Here is a 22,628-nt window from a genome sequence, read left to right on the forward strand (position 1 = left end):
ACTGGCTTTGATTCATTTAGCTTATTTATTCCTGAACCCATAACCAGGCAACCCTTAGCAGCAGGAGCTATGCTGGTTCCATCATGCTACTTCTCCCTCTGTGAAGACCCATTCCTGGTGTTTGTGGATTTGGCTGTGTATTGACCTTCTCAAAAGTCTGCTTACTCAAGATCTGTATGCCAGTATGAAAATGAGAATGCTAAGAAAATGAGTTAATGTTGTTACATGTTGCATCCACATTTTATTTGAAAATTATCTGTTCTTATGGATGTCAGAGATGTCAGCATGAATGAAGTGGTCCCACAGACTTTAGGATAGGAAGAGAGGCGAATTCTCACTTGACCCTGGCTCCAGCAGTTCCCTTGAGTGGGAGTGGTGATAATGATGATGTTGCCTGAGGTAGACTAAATTAGCATTCAACATATTCATTGCCTCTCCCATGGGGCTCAGCCCGGTGAGGCTACTCCCTACAGGAGGATTTTTTTGCCCCTTTGATATCAGACTTGCTACAGTGGTAGGAATGTGTGTCACATACAAGCAGAAGTTGAAAGAGCTATCACAAGCTCTTTTCCCTCCACCTAGAGACTGGCCTGTCTCCAGTGGAGACATTTGCTTCTAGTGAGGTCTTGCAATAAAGAACATGCAGGGCAGAGCCTTAGCTGACCCATATTATGAGACAGAGAACAGCCTTCGTTGTGGGAAGCCACTGAGATTTGGGGGTGTTATTTTACTACTGCATAAACCAGTGAAAGTCAACTAATATAATGGTAATTTAAATTTCTGCTCATTTGTCTGTGGTGCTCAGAGTACTAGAGATATTACATTCCCCTGGCCAAAAATAAGCAATGTGGTGAAGAAGGTGAGTTAGAGATTGTAACTTGCTTGCCTAGTGTTACCTAATCAATCAGTAGTTAGAATAAGATCTACAGACAATCTGTCCCCAAAACTTACTAACATTTCGTAAGGTGAACGTGAAAGACCATGTTAGTAATATTCTTAACTCCCTCGTGAGGTCATTAAAGTAAAAACCATTGATTATGTTCCAAAATATGTCCAAATTTTGCTTTTCATAATTTACATAGGTGAGCTATTTGACCAGTTGCTAGTACTTGGGGGTAAAAAGAGAAATTTTAAACAAGTACAATACATCTAACTGTATAAAATTTAGCTAAAGGTTGCAAATGCAAAGGAAATCCTAAAATACTTATTAAATAAATATAAATGCAAGTTATCATCTGCTGTAGGAAAAAATACACAGTAATAAAGTAAATGTGACTTGCAGTAATGATAAAACAGCAAACTACTGAAAGATACAACAGAGATATAGTGTAGGAAAAAGTCAGACAGAAAAAGTAAAAGAGTGCAGATGCTATGATTTCATTCCTATAAAGCTCAAGAACAGACAAAATCCACCATGAAAGTACATGGAACAGTGTGGTCATCTGTGGGTTGGAGTCTGGTTGAGCGAGGCCAACAGGAGCCTTTCCAGATGATGAAAATGTTCTTATGCAGATCTGGGTGATGGTAAACACGTTGGTGTAGATGTGAAAATTCATCAAGCTGCTCACTTCAGATATGTGCACTCACTTTATGTCAGTCATTCCCCAGTTTGAAAAAGAAATTAGTCTGGGCATGGTGGCTCATTCCTGTAATTCCAGCACTTTGGGAAGCCAAGGGGAGAGAATCGCTTGAGGCCCGGAGTTCAAGACCAGCATGGGCAACATAGCAAGACCTCATCTCTGCTAAAAATCAAAAGAATTAGCAGGGTGTGATGGTGCGCACCTGTGGTCCTGGCTACTTGGGAGGCTGAGGTGGGAGGATCTCTTGAGCCTAAGAGGTCAAGGCTGCAGTAAGTCGTCACCACATCACTGCACTCCAGCCTGGGCAACAGAGTGAGAGTGAGACCCTGTCTCAAAAAAAAAAAAAAAAAAAAAAAAAAAAAAGAAAGAAATTCAGGAAACCTGTGCTATGGACTGAATATGTGTTCCTAATCCCTCACCAAATCCATGTTGAAATTTCAGCCTCCAATGTGATGGTATTACGAGTGAGACCTTTGGGGGGTGATTAGGTCAGAAGGGTGGAGTCCTCATGAGCAAGATTAGTGCCCTTATAAAAAGCCCTGAGAGAGGTTGCTTTTTCTCTCTCCTCTCTACCACGTGAGGATAGAATGAGATGATGGCCATCTACACACCAGAAAGAGGGTCTGCAACAGGCATGGGAGCTGCTGGCTCCTTGATTGTGGACTTCTTAAAGTTCCTTCAGAATTGTAAGAAATAAATTTCTGTTGTTTAAGCCATCCAGTTGATGGTAGTTTTGTTATAGCAGTCAGAACTGACTATGACAACCTGCTTTCAGATTCACTCATGAAAACTCATTGTAAGCACAGGGCATTTTACAAATGTTGATTGAAAAATTCATTGCTCAATCACTAAAACACTTGAAACAAGTATTTAAGTTCAATGGGTTCAGCAACAAATTGACATCCCAGTGTGGAGCCAGTCAATGGTACTAACTTGTTAAGACATGAGAGAGTCCCAATTGACAAATAGAAAATAATCATCATACATTTTAAAAGTTAAATGCTCTTTTCTTCTCCACAAAGGGATGTCATGGTGGAACTGGTAAAATTCGGATTCTTTGATTAAAGACTATATTTGGTTCCTTTATGTTAGAACTACAGTATGATTAGAATACAGAGTGATTCATTAAGAATAGGAAGTATTAGAAAATACTGGTTTTTTTTTTTTTTTTTGAAATGGAGTCTCGCTCTGTTGCCCAGGTTGGAGTGCAGTGGTGTGATCTCGGCTCACTGTAAGCTCTGCCTCCCGGGTTCACACCATTCTCCTGCCTCAGCCTCCCTAGTAGCTGGGATTACAGGCATGCACCACTACACCTGGCTAATTTTTGTATTTTTAGTAGAGACAGGATTTCTCCATGTTGGTCAGGCTGGTCTTGAACTCCTGACCTCAAGTGATCCACCTGCCTGAGCATTCCAAAATGCTGGGATTACAGGCATGAGCCACTGTGCCTGACCCTATTTGTTTAAATTGTATATGTAAAAAATGTTTAGCTTGTCAGTTCATCAAACCTGTTTGAAATCTTATAATGCGTAAGGTACTATTTATTATACTGCCTCGTGCAAAGGCTTAAAAGGAATATGTGATGGGTGCGCTGTCCTGAATGAGTTTACAGTGTAATTAAAGTTTACCCGTTAATCCCAGCACTTTGGGAGGCCGAGACCATCCTGGCTAACATGGTGAAACCCTGTCTCTACTAAAAAAAAATACAAAAACTAGCCGGGCGAGGTGGCGGGCGCCTGTAGTCCCAGCTACTTGGGAGGCTGAGGCAGGAGAATGGCGTAAACCCGGGAGGCAGAGCTTGCAGTGAGCTGAGATCCGGCCACTGCACTCCAGCTTGGGCGACAGAGCGAGACTCCATCTCCAAAAAAAAAAAAGTCTACCCATAAAAAGGACATTTTAAGTGAAGTGATTGATACATACAGACTGTATGCCAATAAACACTAGTGCTAATGTATATCACAGAAGTACCAGACCAGAGACAACTGGCAAAGTTCTCATAGAAGACTTAGGATTTGAACTTGACCTTGAAAGATGGGTAGAATTTCAAGTGGATGGGGGTTTTTCCAGGCAGGAAAGATAGTAATGTGAACAAGAAATAGGAGTGAAAAGTGATGAGGTAGATTTTGGCTATGGTCACAGCCAGTGGTTCGACCTGCACTGAAGTTGTATAAAGGAAGATGAGGGACATGCTTAAAAACATGGGTGCGGCCGGGCGCGGTGGCTCAAGCCTGTAATCCCAGCACTTTGGGAGGCCGAGACGGGCGGATCACGAGGTCAGGAGATCGAGACCATCCTGGCTAACACGGTGAAACCTCGTCTCTACTAAAAAATACAAAAAACTAGCCGGGCGAGGTGGCGGGCGCCTGTAGTCCCAGCTACTTGGGAGGCTGAGGCAGGAGAATGGCGTGAACCCGGGAGGCGGAGCTTGCAGTGAGCTGAGATCCGGCCACAGCACTCCAGCCTGGGTGACAGAGTGAGACTCCGTCTCAAAAAAAAAAAAAAAAAAAAAAAAAACATGGGAGCAGAGTGTAAATGTCAGGTGAATAATTGGGAGCTCTCTCACGTTTGCAGGCTTCAGTGGACAGACAGGACCTTGGGATGCAGAGAAGCCAAGCAGGAAGCATTGCGGGGTCAGGAAGAGAAGGCCCTGACAGTGATAGTGACACCCCGAGGAGGCAGGGATGAGCCTGAGCGGCTTCCTGGAGACACCAGTGGCAGAGCCCAGTGGCTGATGGGAATGAGGAAACCGAGTAAAAAGTGAGACAGGTGGCTTGGTGTCATCTGTCCTCTTGTGTGCCGGTCTGACTAGCTGGTGGTGGCCACTTGGAGAGGTGTATGGAGCAGGACTGGGAGACCACATCCAAGATCTCCAGGGAAGACAACAGCTAGCAGTCAGCTATGATCTCCACCTTGGGCACAGCCCTACCTACCAGCAGCTCGCTTTAGGACAGGTGTCTCCAACCCTGAGGCTCACAGATGGGTATCAGATGGTGGCCTGTTAGGAACCCAGCTGCTTAGCAGGAGGTGAGAAGCAGGCAGGAGAGAGAAGCTTCATCTGTATTTACAGCCACTCCCCATCGCTTGCATTACCTTCTGATCTCTGCCTCCTGTCCGATCAGCGAAGGCATTAGAGTTTCACAGACACGCAAACCTTACTGTGAACTGCACACGTGAGGGATCTAGGTTGTGTGTTCCTTGTGAAAATCTAATGCCTGATAATCTGTCTGTCTCCCACACTCCCAGACAGGACCATCTAGTTGCAGGAAAACAAGCTTAGGGCTCCCATTGATTCTACCTCATGGAGAGCTGTATAATTATTTCATTATATATTACAATGTAATAATAATAGAAATAAAGGGCACAATAAATGGAATGTGCTTCAATCATCCTGAAACAATCCCCCACCAACCAACATCTGTGGAAAAATTGTCTTCCACAAAACCGGTCCCCCATGCCAAAAAGGTTGGGGACTGTTAGTTTAGGAAATACCACTTAGCCTCTGGCTCATGTCTTCTTCAGTGAATCCAGCAATTCAATTCAGTTCAAGTAGTGCATGTCTGAAATATTTAAGAGTTGACTTAACAAAAAATAATCTGTTATTCAGGCTTCCATCTTGCCACTCACATTTGGTCCTCTCTGTCTAAGGCCCATATCTCAGGATCCTTGAGCATGTCTTCTCCCCAACCTCCTTGGACCTTTAAATATGGGGATTCCTTAGGATTTATCCTGGGCTCTCTCTCTTCACATCTCTCTTATCCATGGCTCCACAAGTCATTTCACAGAAAGAAAGGCAGAAATCTATGCCTAATCTTTCTGATGCGCTCATTCAGGCACCCACCAGTGTCTACTCAACATGTCTGTCTGGATCAAACTCAGAATATTCAAAACTGAACTCAAAACAATTCCCTCACTCATTCTACTGCTTTTAGTATTTCCTGGCTCAGGAAATGGCTCTCATCTACCTGGAAGTCACCCTTGACAATTTCTCTTTACCCTCCTTCTCCTAATCCCTCTCCTCCTCACACACTGCAATGCCATCAATCACTAAGTCCTGTGGAAACATAACCCCAGCACTTTGGGAAGTTGAGGCGGGAGGATCACTTGAGCCCAGGAGTTCAAGACCAGCCTGGACAACATAGTGAGACCCTGGGTCTACAAAAACTACAAAAGTTAGCCAGGCATAGTGGCGCAGGCCTGTAGCCCCAGTTACTTGGGTAGCTGTGGCAGGAGGATCCATTCAGCAGAGACAGAGGCTGCAGTGAGCCAAGAGCATGCCACTGCACTCCAGCCTGATGACAGAGTGAGACCATCTCAAAAAGAAGAAAACAAAAGAAAACACAGAATCTGTCATTATATATTATATTATTTTTAATTTATTTCTCGAATTCATCCAATTCTCTCCCTACTGCCAACACTCCAAGTTGTCATTTTTTTTTACTTCAACTACTATTATTATTTCCACCTTTTAAAAAGTACTTTTTTGGGGTTGCTATGTTTTGGATGTTTGTGCCCCTCACTAATTTGTATGCTGAACCCTAATCACCAACACAGTGGTGCCTAATCACCAATGTGATGAGGCTTTTAGGAGGTGATCAGTCCAGGAGGGTGGAGGCCTCATGAATGGGATAAGTGCTCTTGTGAAAAGCTGGGAGAGAGCGGCCGGGCACGGTGGCTCATGCCTGTAATCCCAGCACTTTGGGAGGCCGAGGCAGGCGGATCACGAGGTCAGGAGATTGAGACCATCCTGGCTAACACAGTGAAACCCCGTCTCTACTAAAAATACAAAAAATTAGCCAGGCGTGGTGGCGGGTGCCTATAGTCCCAGCTACTTGGGAGGCTGAGGCAGGAGAATGGTGTGAACCCGGAAGATGGAGCTTGCAGTGAGCCGAGATCGCGCCACTGTACTCCAGCCTGGGCGACAGAGCGAGACTCTGTCTCAAAAATAAAAAATAAAAAAAAGAAACGAAGAGCTGGGAGAGAGCTTGCTTTCTCCCTCTCTGCTGTCCACCATGTGAACATACAGGCTGAAGGCAACTTCCTTGCCCTTCCTCCATGTGATGACACAGCAAGAGATGCCATCTATAAACCAGAAAGTGGCCCTCACCAGATACTGAATCTGCCAGCACTTTGATGTTGAACTTCACAGCCTCCAGAACTGGGAGAAATGAATTTCTTCTGTTTATAAGCCAGGCAATCTATGGTGTTTCATTATATTAGCACAAATGGAGCAAGACAGGAGCCATATTGACATACAAACTCATGACACAAAATTTGGAATATTCTACAGATAAAAAGTAGTTAAATCTTTCTCTCATTCTTGTACCTCAACTAATCAGCTCCCTTCCCCAGGAACAGCCACTCTTGCTGAATTCTTACATAGCTTTCATAAAAGCATTTACACATATGTTCCTTTTTATTTTATCATGCAAATGTAGCATGCTCCATGGATTTTTCTTCCATTGCTTTTCAATTCATATAGCTTGGAGTTGTTCCCATATTGGTATATCAGGTATACTAGCCTGCCTTATTACAGTTAATGTGTGACATTGTATTTTATGAGTGTACCAAAATTTATTTAATCAGACTTATGTTGTTTCCAATCTTCTGCAATTATAAACAGTGCTGCAATGAATATAGCTATACATAAGACTTTACACACATGTGTGACTATGTTTCTGGTGTTTTAGACTTACAGACATTTTACAGTTTTATGTGGAACATTTTGTCAGCCTTTCTTGCATGGTTTCAAGGGTTTTGTGACATACTTAGAAAAACTTTCTCTACTTAAAACTTATCTAAAAGTTCTTCCATGCTGGGTGTGGTGGCTCATGCCCATAATCCCAGCACTTTGGGAGGCTGGGGCAGCAAGATTGCTTGAGACTAGGAGTTCGAGGCTGCAGAGAGCTATGACTGTGCCACTGCACTCTAGCCTGTGTGACCGAGTGAGATCCTGTTTAAAAAAAAAAAGTTCTTTGGCCGGGCGCGGTGGCTCAAGCCTGTAATCCCAGCACTTTGGGAGGCCGAGACGGGCGGATCACGAGGTCAGGAGATCGAGACCATCCTGGCTAACACGGTGAAACCCCGTCTCTACTAAAAATACAAAAACTAGCCGGGCGAAGTGGCGGGCGCCTGTAGTCCCAGCTACTCGGGAGGCTGAGAAAAAAAGTTCTATGATTTCTCTAATACTTGTAAGATTTAATTTTTCACTTAATTTTTTTTTTTTTTTGAGACAGAGTCTTGCTGTGTTGCCCAGGCTGGAGTGCGGTGGCGCAATCTTGGCTCACTGCAACCTCCATCTCCCGGGTTCAAGCAATTCTCCTGCCTCAGCATCCTAAGTAGCTAGGATTGCAGGCGCCACCACCACGACCAGCTAATTTTTGTATTTTTAATAGAGACAGGGTTTTCCCACATTGGCCAGGCTGGTTTCAAACTCCTGACCTCAGGTGATTCACCTGCCTTGGTCTCCCAAAGTGCTGGGATTACAGATGTGAGCCAGCGAACCCAGGTGAATTTATTTGTCAGCAAATTATTTGATAATGATATTGGTATAACAGAATAGCCACCTGGATAAAAATAATGTTGGATTTTACACCAAAATTAATTGCTGACAAATTTTTTTATTTGTCAAATATTTTTATTTGCTAGCAATTAATTTTGGTGTAAAATCCAACATTATTTTTATCCAGGTGGCTATTCTATTATACCAATATCATTACCACATAACGCATCTTCTTCCCACTATTTGAAATGTCCTCTTGTTAGATACAAATAGTTCCTATGTTTACAATGCTGGACTCAGTCTATTTCATTACATCTGTCTTTTCATGAACAAATATCACAATTATTGTAGCTTTCTAATATGGTTCTTTTTTTTGAAACAAGGTCTTGCTCTGTCACCCAGGCCTGAGTGCAGTGGTACAATCATGACTCTCTGCAGCCTGGATCTCCCAGGCTCAGCAATTCTCGTGCTTCAGCCTCCCAAGTAGCGGGGACTACAGGTGCATGCTACCACGCCTGGCTAATTCTTGTATTTTTTGTAGAGACGAGGTCTCACTATATTGCTCAGGTTGGTCTTGAACTTCTGGGTTAAAGTGATTTGCCCACCTTGACTTCCCAAAGTGCTGGAGCTACAATCGTGAGTCACTGTGCCTAGTCCTGGCCATTCATATCTATATTTTCCATGAAAATTACCCATTTTGGCCAGGCGCTGTGGCTCACGCCTGTAATCCCAGCACTTTGGGAACACAAGGTCAGGAGATTGAGACCATCCTGGCTAACATGGTGAAACCCTGTCTCTACTAAAAATACAAAAAAAAATTAGCTGGGCATGGTGGCGGGCGCCTGTAGTCCCAACTACTTGGGAGGCTGAGGCAGGAGGACCACTTGAACCCAGGAGGTGGAGGCTGCAGTGAGCCAAGATCACGCCACTGCACTCTAGCCTGGCAACAGAGCGAGTCTCTGTCTCAAAAAAAACCAAAAACAAATAACCCCAAAAAACAACAAAAAAAACAATGCCCACTTTTACCACTAGTGTCCCAATTTGGACAGCAAATTATATGGTCATTCTACTTACAGGTAACCTGATATTTTTAGAGGATACATAAGGATGCTTTATATTTGAAGATCAGGAACTTTTGTACGTGAGTTCTTTTCTGAAAAGGGTACTGCTTTAAAATTTGTCGATTGAAGTGTTCTTTTAATTCTATGGCAGTTTTCTTTAGTTATATCTTTAAATAAATTTTCCTATACTCTCCTCCTCTTATTTCTAGTGAGATGAAGGCTATGTGTGTTGAATCTTCCTTGTCTTCCATATTTAAAATATATTCTCTCTAATCTCTTAGAATATTTATTCTCATTTATTTATTTTTGCTTTTCTCCTCCAGATCCTCCGTATGCCTTATTATGTTTTTCACAGTGTTTATTCTCCTTTGTGGTTCTTCCTATTTGAACTTTATTTCTAGGATTATTTTCTCAGTTTCTCTCCTGGGCTTTCATTTCTTTGGTTGTCTGGGCATCTTTCCCGAGCACTTGATCTCTCTGTGTGCTTTTTTATTGTGAAGAAAATAGTTTTGTTTGGCTTTTGTAATTCAGTTTTATCTGTTCAGAATCAATTTTCATCTACTGTATCACAATTTCCATCTGTTCCATGACAATATTTTTCTATTCAATGTCCATTATTTGTCATTTTTCTTTTTATCATTTATTTCTGCCAATATAATTGTATAGATTATTTTAATTCATTTTTAAAATTATGAGTTTTGCTTAAATAAACTAAATTTATTAGGGATAAGCTCGTTTCAGGAGGTTCAGTTGGAGAAGTGAGGATTATGTTCCTGAGTTATTAGACAATATGTGATGCGCCCTAGTGAGCTTTTTCAGCTTGTATTTCTCCCAGTTATCAAAGCTCAGCCCTGCATTGTTGTTCATAATGCAGAGTTGCTCTGTCCACCACTCCTCCCCTATAAGATGTCTCCTAAAAATACGACTTTTCTGTGTGAGGCTTTATTTGGTATCATATTCCTTGTTCATCAAGAATCTATGCTTACGCTGGGCATGGTGGCTCACATGTGTAATCCCAGCACTTTTGGAGGTCAAGATGGGCAGATTGCTTGAGCCCAGGAGTTCGAGACCAACCTTGGCAACATGGTGAAACTCTACAAAAAATGCAAAATTGGCTGGGTGTGGTGACTCACACTTGAAGTCCCAGCATTTTGGGAGGCAGAGGCGGGCAGATAACCTGAGGTCAGGAGTTCGAGATCCGCCCTGACCAACACGGAGAAATCCCATCTCTACTAAAAATTTGAAATAGCTGGATGTGGTGGCACATGCTTGTAATCCCAGCTACTCGGGAGGCTGAGGCAGGAGGATCGCTTGAACTCAGGAGGCGGAGGTTGTGCTGAGCTGAGATGGCACCATTGCACTCCACCCTGGGCAACAAGAGTGAAAGTTGGCAGAAAAAAAAAAATAGCCAGGCATGGTGGCACATGACTTTAGTCCCAGCTACTTGGGAGGCTGAGGCAGGAGAATCACTTGAACCTGGGAGGCAGAGGTTGCAGTGAGCCAAGATCGTGCCACTGCACTCTAGCCTGGGCAACAGAGCAAGACAGTGTCTCAAAAAAAAAAAAAAAAAAAAAAAGAAAAAAGAAATATTTTAAATTGAAATAATAATTTTAAAATAGTTTAAATACAACCTATCAAAATGTGTAGGACAGAGCCAGAATAGTGCTTAGTTGGAATTTACTGTCTTAATGAATAAACTAGAAGAAAAGTTCAAAGCTATATATATTTCCATCTGAAAATGCTAGAAAAATGAGACCAAATTTAACCCAAAGAGAGACAATCTTTATACAAACTCTTTCCTCCTCCCGACTCTCTATCAGGCATTCCAGATCTATCACAAACTGGGAGGGTAAGTGACAGAAAAACTTCAGGCCGTTGATCTGGGATTCCCCTAGATGGGGTTCAGGGACCCCTTCCTTCTTACTCCAGAATTTATCACGTTATAGTTTCTTTGACCTATCTGGTCTTCCCTACTGGTCTTGTACGTTTTCAGGACTGGGGTCCAATCTCAACCATCTTTGTATCCCCAGCACCAATCAGAGTAACTGACACAGTGCAGACACTCAACACTGCATGTGGTATAAATGAACAGCTATGCACTTCACTGCAGGTAACCTGTGACCCAATTGTAGAAAGATGTTACAGGTTGTGGGGTTTGAGGGAATGGTGACTGCATCCATGAAGGCACCATCTAAGACAGCCGGTTTTGGGAAAAGGTGATCTCTGGTGTGACAAGTTGAGACCTCTGGTTTTTTGTTCCATTTGTTTTGTTTTTCACTGTTTTGACATCCTTCTTGGAAAAACCTTTAACATGCACGAGTGGCACATAATACTTGCTTTTCTCTCTCCAAGGCAAATAATGTCAGTCCCTGGTGATCCAGGGATCAGAAACTAGGCTATGCTCTAATGAGGACATCACCCGTATGATGGAAGGATTAACTCCTGGCCATTCTATTTTAATATACCCTGGGATTTTACTGGCTTAAGAATACTGCAAAATGGTGAAGCTAGTGTTCCTTCTATACTTATGTCCCTTTTAAAGAGATGTGTCTTTTTCTTGCTGTTGGAGCTGGTAACTATTAAGGACCCCTGATTAATAGCCCAGACGAGCCAGATGTGGTGGGGCACGCCTGTAATCCCAGCACTTTGGGAGGTAGAAGCAGGTGGATCATCTGAAGCCCGGAGCTCAAGACCAGCCTTGTCAATGTGGTGAAACCCTGTCTCCAAAAAAAAATACAAAATTTAACTGGATGTGGTGGTGAGCACCTGTGGTCCCAGCTACTTGGCAGGGTGAGATGGGAGGATAGATTGAGCCCAGGAGGTTGAGGCTGCAGTGAGCCATGATCGTGCCACTGCATTCCAGCCTGGGGTACAAAGCTAAATCCTGCCTGAAATAGTAATAATAATAATTTTTAAAAGCCCAAAGTGAGACATACAGCAAATGTCCTTTGTAATACAGAGTAGAAATCAAGCCATAGGAAGCAGCTGAGAGAAGGTTTAATGAGATGGAAGCGTGCAAGAGTGCTTTTCAAGTACATAGGGAAGTAAAGAAGAAAACAAATATTTGTTGAGTGCCCACTGGGCTCCTGGTACTCTGAGGCTATTTGCTACACATGTTAATTTCCGAAATGAGAAGGAGGAAGAAGCCTGTTTTATGATATTCTAAAAATTAAGGTCTCAGGTCATTAGGTAAAAATTACAGGGACACGGGGTCTATTTTTTCTCCTGATTACCAGCAGTTGATTACAGAAAATTTGAAAAACAAGCACAAAGAAGACAAATTATCACCTGTGATTGTACCCTCCAGAGATAAATGTGACAAAAATTTATTTTATTATATGTATTTTCTATTATAAAGTTGAAGTCATGCGAAATATACTTATAGCTTTCTTTTTGCCATCTAACCGCTGTGATTGTTTTTCTCATGTTGTGAAATATTCTTCATTTTGTGTTCTATTTCCACAAGTCGATGTGCTACACCTTAAAATTGAGGCTCCACCGCTGGCCACTTAGGTTGTTTCCAAGGTTTCACTTAGTGATGTTATTGACAGGAGTGATGTTATTGACAGGAGTGATGTTATTGACAGGAGTCATAGGAAGCTGGAGGCTGGTCTGGGGAAACATACTGCATAAGCAAGTGAGAGAAGAAAACGTGTTTAGCCTGGGAAAGTCACAGCTTTCTTCAAACATTTGAAGGCTGTCATTTGAAAGAACAGTGAGACTTGGTCCGTGTGGTCTCAAATGGGAAGATTTAGAAACTGGGTGGAAAGCGTGGGAAGAAGATCCATTCACAGAATGCAAAGGCAAATTTCCTATAGTGGAAGTAACCGAAGAAGGTCTCTGCAGCTTTAGGAGGCAGTGAGTTACCGGTTAGTGAAGACACTCAAATATAGGCAAAGAAAAATAATAACTTACAGGAATGTAATGGGTTAAATGTGTTTACAGCAGAACGACCTGAGTGTTTTGAGATATTTATTTATTTATTTGAGATGGAGTCTTGCTCTGTCGCCCAGATTGGAGTGCAGTGGTGTGATCTCGACTCACTGCAACCTCTGCCTCCCAGGTTCAAGTGATTCTCCTGCCTCAGCCTCCTGAGTCGCTGGAATTACAGGTGCCCACCACCACGCCTGGCTAATTTTTGTATTTTTGGTAGAGACAGGTTTCACCATGTTGGCTAGGCTGGTCTCGAATTCCTGTCCTTAAGTGATCCACCCGCCTCAGCCTCCCAAAGTGCTGAGATTACCGGCATGAACCACTGTGCCTGGCCTTTTATTTATTTTTGAAAGGGGAAAGGGTCTTGGGAAAGGCTTCAAAAGTTAAAATTTGAATCGAATCAAATCCTCTTATTATTTACATCGGGGCCCAATATTTACACAATGACTTATAGTTCACAAAGGATTAAAGACTTCCCTTAAAGGAGGAGGAAACGAATTCAGAAAGGGTAACTACACTACCCCAGTTCCTATGGTAAGGAAGTGGTTGAGAATTCCCCACGTTCTGTGTCCCAACAACCACTCTTTTTTCCAATTGCTATTATTGTTGTTATTATCAAGCTCACCAATCCCTTCTAAAACATCCAGACTTGCAAGACATTGTCCGTCATTGCAAGACATTGTCCGTGCCCTGCTTCATTACAATAAAATGAAAATGTCTCAAATGACTAATATGAACAAAATGTCATTGTTGTCAGGTAAGTTTTCCTGCATGGAAATTCCATACCCTTTCTTTCCCACAGCAGCCACTGGATGATTAGGATTTATGATATGTAAGGATTGGGCTTCCCCCAACTCTGGCATCTATGTGTGTGTCTATGATGTCTCTGCTTGCCTTCTGCTCAGGGCGGGCTTCCTTCCCTGGAGGTCTGAGAGCCCTGAATGAATGTGCTTCCCACATTAGCCCTATGTCTCACAGATGCCATCCATTCTGTCAACTCAGGACCCCGGCAAGCTGGGCTTCCACCCTCCACTCTACCTGTGCAGCTGCAAAGTTCATAGTCCATGAATGTGTTCCTGCTTCCAGTGTCTCCCCTGAACCCTGGCCTCCACCCCAGTTCTTCTGGGCTAGACAAGCTAGAAGAAAATGTGCAGGTCCCCTTTTGGCTACAGGAGGGGGCTGTCACCACCCTCAGGAAACCAGCTCCCTTCTGCCCCTGCCGGGATGTCCCTTCCCATCCAACTTTTCTAGCAAAGGCAAATCAGGTTTCTGTGACATGACCCACTCATCCAAAAGGCACCCTCATCCAGCACTCTGCTAATGCCACCGCAGCCATCTGTGGGACTGACAGCCCTCCCACCGAACAGCCCTCCCTATCTTCAGGAAGCCGGTGTCCATGCTGGGAGCGAGAGGAAGGCCGGACGCAGATGGCCACCTCTTTCAACTCCAGAGTGAAGTGTACTCCTCTTGCTTTTAACCATTTCCTGGATTTCATTGCTTGCCTACTCCATCCTGCCCTTGCTGTTTTGCAATTCCCTGGTGACTCTGTTGCAAAAACATTCATTTGGTGATCGGTAGATACCAGGCACTGGGCAAAGCACTGAGAATAAAAATTGCCTGGGGGCTAGGTTTGTATTCCTGGAGGGTTTCCATTTCTCCTAGTGCATGGAAGAAGAAACCTACCGTGAAAATACAGAGATAAGTGCCTTGACAAACAAATGAGACTTTCCTGGAGACAGCAGAGGAGATAAGAATGGGTTGTGTTCTGGGAGCGTAAAGTGGTGGACCCTGAGCAGAGAAGGCCTGAGAGGTCAGATCATGAAGGGATTCGGCACCAAACTAACATGTAAGAATGTTATCCCCAAAACAAAAACTTAGAGTCTTTTAAGCTTTTCAGTGGGCAGTGATGTGATACCCAACTGTAGAGTCCCATGAAGCCTTGAGGAACACGGTGAAGGACAAAGGAGTCAGGAGGCTGGTGGGAGGCTTGGACTGTTAATTTTACTCTTTTCTGTTCTGTTTGGATGTTTCAACCATATACTTGATTTTCTTATCTTGAAAATAAACAAGCCAGGCACAGTGGCTCACACCTGTAATCCCAACACTTTGGGAAGCCGAGGCGGGTGGATCACCTGAAGTCAGGAGCTCAAGACCAGTCTGGCCAACATGGTGAAACCTCATCTCTATTAATAATACAAAACTTAGCTGGAGGTAGTGGTGCATGCCTGTAATCCCAGCTACTTGGGAGGCTGAGGCAGAAGAATTGCTGGAACCTGGGAGGCGGAGGTTGCAGTGAGCCGAGATCATGCCACTGTTCCAGCCTGGGAGACAGAGCGAGACTCCGTCTCAATCAATCAATCAATCAATCAATCAACAAGAAAACAAATGGTCATGGCCAGGTGTGGTGGCTCATGCCTGTAATTTCAACACTTTGGGAGGCTGAGGTGGGAGGATAGCTTGAGCCTAGGAGTTTGAGACCAGCCTGGGCAACATGGGGAGACCCCCATCTCTACCAAAAATTTAAAAAATTAGCTGGGGGTCATGCATGCCTGTGGTCCCAGCTACTTGAGAGGCTGAGGTGGGAGGATTGCTTAACCCAGGAGTTAGAGGCTGCAGTGAGTTATGATCATACCACTGCACTCCAGCCTGGGTGACAGAGCAAAACCTTGTCTCAATAAAAAAGAAAGAAAAAGAAAATAAACAGTCATTATACGAAAAATAGGATTAGTGGATCCTTTGGTTTTATTCTTTTTTTTTTTTTTTTTTTCAAGTTCACGAAAGCATTTTTTGAGGCAAAGAGAAGTCTTGCCAAAAGGATTACCAGCTCCAAGAAGTTAAAACTCAACTGTTAATGACACTATTTAGACTGTGTAGATTTTGCTTCTCCTTGGTCAGAAAAGGGTATTCAGGTTGAGAAGGGCAAAGCAAACTGGAAGAGACTTCTACTCTACTGATGCTGCTCTTCAGATCCAACCTAAGCTAGACAAAGCTTCACTGGTCCATCTACAGGTTGCTGTCCTACTGCTGAGGGACCCGGGCCATGTTACATTTGCAAGAAAAATGAGGCAAGAAAAACAGGTGTAGGTCGCTTGGGGATGAGCAGGCACCCACAGCTTCAACACTTTTCGTGGAAGGGGTGATCCTTGTGGGAGGCACAGCTTAAGGTGCACACCCTTCCAGTTCCTGTTGTAGCCATTCAAGGTGGTCATATCCTGGATGTTCATTCAAAGTCAAAGGCCTCAAAGTTCTCAGCAATGTGTTCCAGTGTCACAGACTTGGGGATCACCACCAAGTTCCTCTGCATGGGGAACCAGATCAGAACCTGGGCTGCAGTTTTATTGTGCTTGGCTGCAATTGCCTCGATCCTGGGATCCTCAGCAGGGAAGGGTCCTCAGGCTTGGCCCAGGGCCTGCTAGGAGAGCCAAGGGGGCTATGGGCAGTCGCCATGCTGCCTCTGGACTGGCAGTACTGGGTTAACTTCTCCTGAGTTAGGTACGGGTGATCCGCTGGCTTACACTTGAAGCCAGGTTGGTTTAAGATCCTTTTGGCCTGGAGATGGTTGAAGTTGGAGATGCCAATAGCTTTCATCAGCTCTTCATCCACCAGCTCTTCCATGGCCGCCCCTGTGTCCACAATGTTGGTGTCACTGGGACCATGTTGCCTGACTCATCCAATAGGAAAAATCCCTTCCCGGGCTTAAAGCCGGTGGGACAGTGAATGAGGTGGAGGTCCAGGCAGTCCAGCTTCCGGGCGCTGAGTGTCTTCTGGCAGGCTTCTCTCCCCAGGCCCTTCCCATGGGTCGTGCACCACAGCTTGCGAATGACGCAGAGCTCCTCAAGTTTACCACCTGCTCCCTGAGCTGCTCCTGCATGCCCACCCCGACCAATGCATTCTTGTTCTGGTACACAGGGGTGCAGTCAATGCAGTGATACCCAATGTCGACTGTCACCCTTACAGCCTCGGTCACCTGGCCTGGAGGGGGCTTCCAGGTGTCTAGCCCCAGGATGGGCATCTTGACGCTGTTGTTGAGCACAGGTTGGCTGACCATGGCCACCGCGCTTCCCAGACCCCCTCCTGAAACCATCTATCTTCTTCTTTATGCTTTTTATGTTATCTATTTACAAAGGAAATATAAAAATGGATTTTTGCTTTTAAAAGTTTGGAAGCAAATCAGGAGATGGGAGTGAACAGATAACGTTTGCTGTCCTTCATAAATGAATGTTTTGCTATCTGTCCGTAACCTTATGCTGCAAAGACTGTATTTGGGACATAGAAGTTAATAGACTCAGCCACGCAGAGGTCCTGTCTAGACCTCTGCTTAATGAGAATGCCCAAATCTGTAGTTTCTCAAACTGGGTGTTACCTGAGTGAGCTGGCAACTGTGCAAGGACACTTTGGTTTGAGAAACATTGCTGTAATAGCGTTAGCTAGCTACATGGTAATCACTAACATTAATGTATCTCTTCAGGGGAACTTTCTTTTTCTAGCTTAGCTGACTACAACAATCTTTCCTTTGGTACTGGGGAAATTCCATCCACCTTACGTTGAGGAAAAAAAAAAAAAACAAACATTTCCCACTTCTATACAAATCACTGAACAGTGTCCCCTAAAGTTTTGTGGTAGGTGGAATAGAATGCAGGAAAATAGAGAAAAAAAAATAGCGGAAGCTCATCATTCATTTATAAATACAAAACAGGTAAAATACGCAGTGGCTCACACCTGTAATCCCAGCACTTCAGGGGGCTAAGATGGGGGGATCACTTAAGGCCAGGAGTTTGAGATCACCCTGGGCAACATATCCAGATCCTGTCTCTACAAAAATTTTTTTTTTTAATAAAAAAAATCGGCCGGGCGCGGTGGCTCAAGCCTGTAATCCCAGCACTTTGGGAGGCCGAGATGGGCGGATCACGAGGTCAGGAGATCGAGACCATCCTGGCTAACACGGTGAAACCCCGTCTCTACTAAAAAATACAAAAAACTAGCCGGGCGAGGTGGCGGGCGCCTGTAGTCCCAGCTACTCGGGAGGCTGAGGCAGGAGAATGGCGTGAACCCGGGAGGCGGAGCTTGCAGTGAGCTGAGATCCGGCCACTGCACTCCAGCCCGGGCGACAGAGCGAGACTCCGTCTCAAAAAAAAAAAAAAAAAAAAATCAGCTGGACATGGTGAGGCATACCTGTAGTCCTAGGTACTTGGGAGCCTGAGGTGGAAGGATTGCTTGAGCCCAGGACGTCGAGGCTTCAGTAAGCCATGATTGTGCTACAGCACTCCAGCTTGGGCAACAGAGTTAAGATCTTGTCTCAAAAAAATCAAAAACCAAAAACCAACCAAACAACAACAAAAAACCACCTCCAATCCTAACCAAACCAAATCAAACAGTATTTATAATATGCCAGATATGGTGCTTATGATACAAAGATGAAAATACAGGATCCTTGCCCTAAAAGCACTTCTAGTTTAGAAACAGACATGGAAATACAATATAACAAAATAGTACTAATGCTATAACAATTATAAACATATTTTGCATTGAATTGAAACAAAAATAGGAAAAATGCTGAAAATGGTAGAAGTGTGCAGATCAATAAATACTACAGAAATATTAAAAGATGTTCACTACGTACTTAGATTAAAAAGCCAAGAAAATAAGCCAAAACTCTCAAGAACTGTTGAGCTAATGGGCCAATGCAGAAAGTGATCTTTGTAGAACTCTGTGCCTCCTGCCTAATTTTAAATTTCATGTACTTAATTGTTTTTCCATTTCATTAGGGCATTTTCCTCAACCTGTTAATTTTGAGGAAGCTATTATATACATATGAATCAATATATAAAAGTGGATTTCTTTTCAAGTCTTGCCAAAATGTTGCAAAATACGATTTTTTTTTTTTTTTTTTTTTGAGACGGAGTCTCACTCTGTCGCCCAGGCTGGAGTGCAGTAGCACCATCCATGTTGGTTCACTGCAACTTCCGCCTCCTGGGTTCAAGCAATTCTCTTGCCTCAGCCTCCAGAGTAGCTGGGACTACAGGCACCTGCCACGACACCTGGCTAATTTTTGTATTTTTATTTATTTTTATTTTTTTATTTTTATTTTTTTGAGACGGAGTCTCGCTCTGTCACCCAGGCTGGACTGCTGTGGCCGGATCTCAGCTCACTGCAAGCTCCGCCTCCCGGGTTTACACCATTCTCCTGCCTCAGCCTCCCGAGTAGCTGGGACTACAGGCGCTGCCACCTCGCCCAGCTAGTTTTTTTTTTTTTTTTGTAGTTTTTAGTAGAGACGGGGTTTCACCGTGTTAGCCAGGATGGTCTCGATCTCCTAACCTCGCGATCTGCCCGTCTCGGCCTCCCAAAGTGCTGGGATTACAGGCTTGAGCCACTGCGCCCGGCCAATTTTTGTATTTTTAGTAGAGACAGGGTTTCACCATGTTGGTCAGGCTGGTCTCGAACTCCTGACCTCAAGCAATCAGGCCACCTTGGCCTCCGAAAGTGCTGGGATTACAGCCGTGAACCACGCCCGGCCGCAAAATAAGATTTCAAGATTTTCTGAAACTGTAGAATACACACTTTAATAACTACATATTTACTATTTAAGCTTTATCTTAATGTCACAAGGAAAGAAAATGTTAATGGCAATTCATAAAATAATATTGGTAAACATGCTTACATGATAAGGCAGGCAATGAATATTGTCTTCTCTCTCTCTCTTTTTTAATGGCGCCATGAGAACCACGTCTTGACATAAACAACTTTGTAACCTTAAGATTCTGGGACAGAGTCCTTGGTTGGAGGTGCCTGGTTAAGAGGAGGAAGGAGGCCAGGCACCGTGGCTCATGCCTGTAATACCCGCACTTTGGGAGGCTGAGGCGGGTGGATCACCTGAGGTCAGGAGTTTGAGACCAGTCTTGCCAACATGGTGAAACCCCGTCTTTACAAAAATACAAAACCAGGCAGGCGTAGTGGCGCACGCTTGTAACCTCAGCTACTTGGGAGGATGAGGCAGGAGAATCACTTGAACCCAGGAGGTGGAGGGGAGGTTGCAATAAGCCTAGATCGCACCATTGCAGTCCAGCCTGGGCAAAAAGAGCAAAACTCTGTCTCAAAACAAAACAAAACAAAACAAAAAAACAAAAAGAAGGGGAAGGACAGTGAGAGCAAGAAAGGAGTCAGGCTAGCCCTACTTGGGAGATGGCTAGGAGAATGAAGATGACCACAGATACACTGACTGGGGTGACACACATGTCTCAATCTAACAGCAGCCCATGACCTTCCATTTTTCTTTTTTTTTCCTTCTTGTTTCTTTTTGCAGTACAATCTCAAAAAAGAAATCAATTGAAAAAAAAAAGGCTGAGCGCGATGGCACATGCCTGTAATCCCAGCACTTTGGGAGACTGAGGCAGGCAGATCATGAGGTCAAGAGATTGAGACCATCCTGGCCAACATGGTGAAACCCCATCTCTACTAAAAATACAAAAATTAGCCGGGCATGGTGCTGTGCGCCTGTAGTCCCAGCTACTCGGGAGGCTGAGGCAGGAGAATCACTTGAACCTGGGAGGCTGAGGTTGCAGAGAGCCGAGATCACACCACTGCACTCCAGCCTGGGCCACAGAATGAGGAAAAAAAAATTAAAATTAAAATTAAAAAAAATTCACAAACCAAAAACCAAAACCTCCAAACACTTCTCTCTGCCTTCCCAAACAGGCATCAGATAGATATACATAGGCAGGGCACAAATACACAACAAACATATTTTTAAAAAGTCACAAAATGTCCAAATAAATGCAAATAAAAATAAGAGGGTGTGGTAGGGTGTAGGAGAAAGCCATTGTCCCATATTACTTTTAGGAGTGCAAATTGTTGGAATTACTTCTGAGGAATATTTTGGTAACACGAATCAAAAGCTTTTTCAGGACGCATACTTTTATCTGAAGGAAATAATTGGACAGGTGTGTAAAATGGATGTAGGCCATGTTTATGCAACTTTATCTGTAGCAACAACAACAACAAAAAGGAAAAACTTCCTTAAAAAACAGAGGAGCAGTTAAACAAATTATGGCCTATTCAACTGATGGAATACTAGTAGCTGTTAAAATGATTATCTAAATTTCAGTTGATTAACACTAAAATGTGCTCATAGCATAATCGCAAGTAAAAATGGCACAAAACATATCTGCAGTGTTGTCTGTAGGTGAGTGTGCTCATGTCTCCCTAAGAAAGTCTGGAAGGACATATGCTAATATGAAAATACCAATACTTTTTTTTTTTTTTTTTTCCTGGGTGATATCTATGAGTAATCATTACCTCTTCATTGTTTTCCATATTGTAAAATAGTCTGTAATGACCGTACATGACTGCTATATTTTGCTTTTGGACCTTAGGTGCAAATAATTAAGAATTAACTCCTTGGCCAAGCGTGGTGGCTCATACCTGTTATGCCAGCACTTTGGGAGGCTGAAGTGGGAGGATGGCTTGAGTCTAGGAATTTGAAACCAGCCTGGGCAACATAGCAAAACCTCATCTCTACAAAAAAATACGAAAAGTTACCCAGGCGTGGTGGCATGCGCTTGTAGTCCTGGCTACTCCGGAGGCTGAGGTGGGGAGGATTGCTTGAGCCTGGGAGGTGGAGGCTGCAGTGAACTGTAATCATGCCACTGCACTCCAGCCTGGGCAATGGAGTGAGACCTTATCTCAAAAAAAATAAAAAATAAAAAAAACAAAGAACAGACAATAAAGTTTGTACAAGGGCAGCTAGTGAAGACCTTTACCCAGAAGTCTGTAAGAACAGTAGGGGGTGTCAGATGCCAGGCCATGCCACTGTCCAGGAACCAAATGCAAATTGTTCACCTTCTCACTTGGCTTGAGGGGCAGTGATAGGAATATTGGTTAGTTTGTTTGTTTGTCCTTGGAATATTTATTTGGGTTATAACTCTCAGCGAGATTCCAACTACTGGACTTATAGGCTTAGAATAGTGCATCACCAAGAGTGGTCACTAACGAATGTGAAACCAACCAAAAGAAACCACCATCTTGGCATGCATCTGTGTGTTAGTTTCCTTTAGTGCCACTACAAAGTACCAACAACTAGGTGGCTTAAACAACAGAAATGTATTGTCTTGTAGTTCTGGAGGTCAGAAATCCAAAATCAAGGTGTTGGGAGGGTTGGTTTCCTCTCATGGTCGTAAGACAGAATCTGTTCCATGCTTGTCAGCTTCTGGTAGCCTCAGGTGCGCTGTGGTTTGTAGATGGCCACCTTCTCCTGGTGTCTTCAGATTGTCTTCCCTGTGTATGTGTTTGTCTCCGTCCAAATGTCTCCTTTCTATAAGGACAGCAGTCATTTTGGATTAGTGTTCACTCCAGAGACCCAACTTGCTATTCTCTGTGAAGACTCTACCTCCACGTACTCTTGAATCATCTTGGTGTGTTGGAAAGAACATGGGCTTTGCAATTATACCTGTGTTTGAATCCTGGTTTCACCACTTACTGGTGAGTGGTGACTGCCTTGAGAAAAGTCATGTAATTATTCAGGACTTGTTTACTCAACCCTATAGTGGGGATGCAATGTTG

At 43.7% G+C, this 22,628-nt stretch overlaps 1 pseudogene; it reads right to left on the reverse strand.

The window, feature by feature from the left end:
• Positions 1–16,188: 16,188 nt before the first annotated feature.
• Positions 16,189–17,121, reverse strand: LOC104680323 (annotated as a pseudogene).
• Positions 17,122–22,628: the final 5,507 nt, after the last annotated feature.

The sequence above is a fragment of the Rhinopithecus roxellana genome, chromosome 13, assembly GCF_007565055.1.
Source record: "Rhinopithecus roxellana isolate Shanxi Qingling chromosome 13, ASM756505v1, whole genome shotgun sequence".
NCBI lineage: Eukaryota > Metazoa > Chordata > Mammalia > Primates > Cercopithecidae > Rhinopithecus > Rhinopithecus roxellana.